The following is a 6,000-nucleotide window of genomic DNA, read 5'->3' on the forward strand; positions in this document are numbered from 1 at the left end:
CCCCTCCCCTGAGCCCCCCCCCCCCCAAACTCGAAACTCCCACCTTAACCCCCTTCCGCACGTTCCTCGCAACCCTTCTATCCCAAGTACAGGCGTGTACAGAAACCCTCCCCCCCCCCCCGCCACAACACCCCCCCCCCCACTCCCCACCCCCACTCCCTCCCCTGCCACTTCCACCACCACTCTCCTCCCCACCATCCTTCCAAACAGGGAATCCAGTCCAGGCAATCTCAAAGGAAATCATGCTTGGATATCCAACTGCGTGAGGCATCGCACAGCCACGCCATTGGCAGTCGGATGTTGTGGGCTAGAGAGAAACGGCTGGTCAAAGGCTGAGAAACCGCCCTCCCTCATGAAGCACGGTGAATGGAGACACTTCCAACTCCCACCTCCCCTCTGCCCAACCCCCACTTCAGCGATTCACCATCTCCCCTCAAATGATAAATAATTTCCCTTGAACTCAAACAGAGACTCCCTCTTTAACAGGGGTCCCTGATGGAGAGACTCCCTCTTTAACAAGGGTCCCTGACAGAGAGACTCCCTCTTTAACAGGGGTCCCTGACGGAGAGACTCCCTCTTTAACAGGGGTCCCTGACGGAGAGATTCCCTCTTTAACAGGGGTCCCTGACGGAGAGACTCCCTCTTTAACAGGGGTCCCTGACGGTGAGACTCCCTCTTTAACAGGGGTCCCTGACGGAGAGACTCCCTCTTTAACAGGGGTCCCTGACGGAGAGACTCCCTCTTTAACAGGGGTCCCTGACGGAGAGACTCCCTCTTTAACAGGGGTCCCTGACGGAGAGACTCCCTCTTTAACAGGGGTCCCTGACGGAGAGACTCCCTCTTTAACAGGGGTCCCTGACGGAGAGACTGCCTCTTTAACAGGGGTCCCTGACGGAGAGACTCCCTCTTTAACAGGGGTCCCTGACGGAGAGACTCCCTCTTTAACAGGGGTCCCTGACGGAGAGACTCCCTCTTTAACAGGGGTCCCTGACGGAGAGACTCCCTCTTTAACAGGGGTCCCTGACGGAGAGACTCCCTCTTTAACAAGGGTCCCTGACAGAGAGACTCCCTCTTTAACAGGGGTCCCTGACGGAGAGATTCCCTCTTTAACAGGGGTCCCTGTCAGAGAGACTCCCTCTTTAACAGGGGTCCCTGACGGAGAGACCCCTCTTTAACAGGGGTCCCTGACGGAGAGACTCCCTCTTTAACAGGGGTCCCTGACGGACAGACTCCCTCTTTAACAGGGGTCCCTGACGGAGAGACTCCCTCTTTAACAGGGGTCCCTGACGGAGAGATTCCCTCTTTAACAGGGGTCCCTGTCAGAGAGACTCCCTCTTTAACAGGGGTCCCTGACGGAGAGACTCCCTCTTTAACAGGGGTCCCTGACGGAGAGACTCCCTCTTTAACAGGGGTCCCTGACGGAGAGACTCCCTCTTTAACAGGGGTCCCTGACGGAGAGACTCCCTCTTTAACAGGGGTCCCTGACGGAGAGGCTCCCTCTTTAACAGGGGTCCCTGACGGAGAGACTCCCTCTTTAACAGGGGTCCCTGACGGGGAGATTCCCTCTTTAACAGGGGTCCCTGACGGAGAGACTCCCTCTTTAACAGGGGTCCCTGACAGAGACTCCCTCTTTAACAGGGGTCCCTGACGGAGAGACTCCCTCTTTAACAGGGGTCCCTGACGGAGAGATTCCCTCTTTAACAGGGGTCCCTGACGGAGAGACTCCCTCTTTAACAGGGGTCCCTGATGGAGAGACTCCCTCTTTAACAGGGGTCCCTGACGGAGAGACTCCCTCTTTAACAGGGGTCCCTGACGGAGAGACTCCCTCTTTAACAGGGTCCCTGACGGAGAGACTCCCTCTTTAACAGGGGTCCCTGACAGAGAGACTCCCTCTTTAACAGGGGTCCCTGATGGAGAGGTTCCCTCTATAACAGGGGTCCCTGACGGAGAGACTCCCTCTATAACAACGGAACAATCTCCTGAGTCCCTCCTGGATGTGGGATCACTGGGTGGCAGACTGGCTGGGACTTTATTTCAATGGAGTGTGTTGCCGAGTTTGGTTTGAGCATCAAGTCACAATGTGGACAAAGCCACCCTGGACGCTTGCTTCTCAATGTATAGAATTAATGGCTGTAAATAAAATTATTTTGTTTTGAAATGTAATCAAATAAAATGGATCTGTGATTAATTAAATCAAGTTTGTGTGTGGATCAAAATGCCGAACTTGCACCGAGGTATACACTCTGTCAGTGATTTCAACTTTATTCAGAGATGGAGGGGAGAGAGCGAGCGAGAAAGAGAGCGACAGTGGGAGGGAAATGAAGAGAGGGAGAAAGAGATAGAGGGGGAGAGAGGGAGAGTGGGAGAGAGAGAAAGGGAGAAAGAGAGCGAGAGTGGGAGGGAAAGGAAAAGAGGGAGAAGGAGAGGGAGAGGAAAAAGGGAAAAAGAGAGGGGGAGAAAGAGAGAGAGGGAGAAAGAGACTGGGAGGAGAGGAGATATACATAGAGAAAGAGAGAGGTACATAGAGAGTTATATCGAGAGGGATACAGAAAGAGCGATAGAGAGAGGGGGAGAGTGTGAGGGTGGAAGGGAGAGGGAGAAAGAGGGGGGGAGAGAGAGAGACAGATAACGTGGGTGGGAGGTAGATCTAGAGAGAGGGAGAGAGAGAGGAATTGAGAGGGAGCAATCAATTCGTCCCACAGGCCCCAGAGTCGCAACATAAGTGAATAATTTGTATGTGTTCCTGCGACCTATGAACTTGACCAATCCAATGATTTACAGGCAGCAGGTTTGTTAGTAAATCATTAAATGAAAATTTTATTTATAATATGAGAAACATGAAATAACAGAACAACGGTCTACTCATCTAAATATTCCCCAAACCCGTCCCCCTCTACCTAGACACACAGTGGGGTCATTCTGCTCTCTCCCCGGGGTCAGTGACACAGACACAGTGGGGTCAGTGACACAGACACAGTGGGGTCAGTGACACAGACACAGTGGGGTCAGTGACACAGACACAGTGGGGTCAGTGACACAGACACAGTGGGGTCAGTCTGCTCTCTCCCCGGGGTCAGTGACACAGACACAGTGGGGTCAGTGACACAGACACAGTGGGGTCAGTGACACAGACACAGTGGGGTCAGTGACACAGACACAGTGGGGTCAGTGACACAGACACAGTGGGGTCAGTGACACAGACACAGTGGGGTCAGTCTGCTCTGTCCCCCGGGGTCAGTGACACAGACACAGTGGGGTCAGTGACACAGACACAGTGGGGTCAGTCTGCTCTCTCCCCTGGGGTCAGTGACACAGACACAGTGGGGTCAGTCTGCTCTGTCCCCCTGGGTCAGTGACACAGACACAGTGGGGTCAGTGACACAGACACAGTGGGGTCAGTGACACAGACACAGTGGGGTCAGTGACACAGACACAGTGGGGTCAATGACACAGACACAGTGGGGTCAGTCTGCTCTGTCCCCCGGGGTCAGTGAAACAGACACAGTGGGGTCAGTGACACAGACACAGTGGGGTCAGTGACACAGACACAGTGGGGTCAGTCTGCTCTCTCCCCCGGGGTCAGTGACACAGACACAGTGGGGTCAGTGACACAGACACAGTGGGGTCAGTGATACAGACACAGTGGGGTCAGTGACACAGACACAGTGGGGTCAGTCTGCTCTCTCCCCCAGGGTCAGTGACACAGACACAGTGGGGTCAGTCTGCTCTCTCCCCCAGGGTCAGTGACACAGACACAGTGGGGTCAGTGACACAGACACAGTGGGGACAGTGACACAGACACAGTGGGGTCAGTCTGCTCTCTCCCCCGGGGTCAGTGACACAGACACAGTGGGGTCAGTCTGCTCTCTCCCCCAGGGTCAGTGACACAGACACAGTGGGGTCAGAGACACAGACACAGTGGGGTCAGTCTGCTCTGTCCCCCGGGGTCAGTGACACAGACACAGTGGGGTCAGTGACACAGACACAGTGGGGTCAGTGACACAGACACAGTGGGGTCAGTGACACAGACACAGTGGGGTCAGTCTGCTCTCTCCCCCGGGGTCAGTGACACAGACACAGTGGGGTCAGTGTCACAGACACAGTGGGGTCAGTCTGCTCTGTCCCCCGGGGTCAGTGACACAGACACAGTGGGGTCAGTAACACAGACACAGTGGGGTCAGTCTGCTCTCTCCCCCAGGGTCAGTGACACAGACACAGTGGGGTCAGTCTGCTCTCTCCCCGGGGTCAGTGACACAGACACAGTGGGGTCAGAGACACAGACACAGTGGGGTCAGTGACACAGACACAGTGGGGTCAGTGACACAGACACAGTGGGGTCAGTGACACAGACACAGTGGGGTCAGTGACACAGACACAGTGGGGTCAGTGACACAGACACAGTGGGGTCAGTGACACAGACACAGTGGGGTCAGTCTGCTCTGTCCCCCAGGGTCAGTGACACAGACACAGTGGGGTCAGTGACACAGACACAGTGGGGTCAGTGACACAGACACAGTGGGGTCAGTGACACAGACACAGTGGGGTCAGTGACACAGACACAGTGGGGTCAGTGACACAGACACAGTGGGGTCAGTGACACAGACACAGTGGGGTCAGTGACACAGACACAGTGGGGTCAGTCAGCTCTCTCCCCGGGGTCAGTGACACAGACACAGTGGGGTCAGTGACACAGACACAGTGGGGTCAGTGACACAGACACAGTGGGGTCAGTGACACAGACACAGTGGGGTCAGTGACACAGACACAGTGGGGTCAGTCTGCTCTCTCCCCGGGGTCAGTGACAGAGACACAGTGGGGTCAGTGACACAGACACAGTGGGGTCAGTCTGCTCTCTCCCCCGGGGTCAGTGACACAGACACAGTGGGGTCAGTGACACAGACAAAGTGGGGTCAGTCTGCTCTGTCCCCTGGGGTCAGTGACACAGACACAGTGGGGTCAGTGACACAGACACAGTGGGGTCAGTCTGCTCTCTCCCCCGGGGTCAGTGACACAGACACAGTGGGGTCAGTGACACAGACACAGTGGGGTCAGTGACACAGACACAGTGGGGTCAGTCTGCTCTCTCCCCCAGGGTCAGTGACACAGACACAGTGGGGTCAGTCTGCTCTCTCCCCCGGGGTCAGTGACACAGACACAGTGGGGTCAGTGACACAGACACAGTGGGGTCAGTGACACAGACACAGTGGGGTCAGTGACACAGACACAGTGGGGTCAGTGACACAGACACAGTGGGGTCAGTGACACAGACACAGTGGGGTCAGTCTGCTCTCTCCCCCGGGGTCAGTGACACAGACACAGTGGGGTCAGTGACACAGACACAGTGGGGTCAGTCTGCTCTCTCCCCCGGGGTCAGTGACACAGACACAGTGGGGTCAGTGACACAGACACAGTGGGGTCAGTGACACAGACACAGTGGGGTCAGTGACACAGACACAGTGGGGTCAGTGACACAGACACAGTGGGGTCAGTGACACAGACACAGTGGGCTCAGTCTGCTCTCCCCCCCGGGGTCAGTGACACAGACACAGTGGGGTCAGTCTGCTCTCTCCCCCGGGGTCAGTGACACAGACACAGTGGGGTCAGTGACACAGACACAGTGGGGTCAGTCTGCTCTCTCCCCCGGGGTCAGTGACACAGACACAGTGGGGTCAGTGACAGAGACACAGTGGGGTCAGTGACACAGACACAGTGGGGTCAGTGACACAGACACAGTGGGGTCAGTGACACAGACACAGTGGGGTCAGTGACACAGACACAGTGGGGTCAGTGACACAGACACAGTGGGGTCAGTCTGCTCTCTCCCCCGGGGTCAGTGACACAGACACAGTGGGGTCAGTGACACAGACACAGTGGGGTCAGTGACACAGACACTGTGGGGTCAGTGACACAGACACAGTGGGGTCAGTGACACAGACACAGTGGGGTCAGTGACACAGACACAGTGGGGTCAGTGACACAGACACAGTGGGGTCAGTGACA

The sequence above is a fragment of the Scyliorhinus canicula genome, unplaced genomic scaffold (assembly GCF_902713615.1).
Source record: "Scyliorhinus canicula unplaced genomic scaffold, sScyCan1.1, whole genome shotgun sequence".
NCBI lineage: Eukaryota > Metazoa > Chordata > Chondrichthyes > Carcharhiniformes > Scyliorhinidae > Scyliorhinus > Scyliorhinus canicula.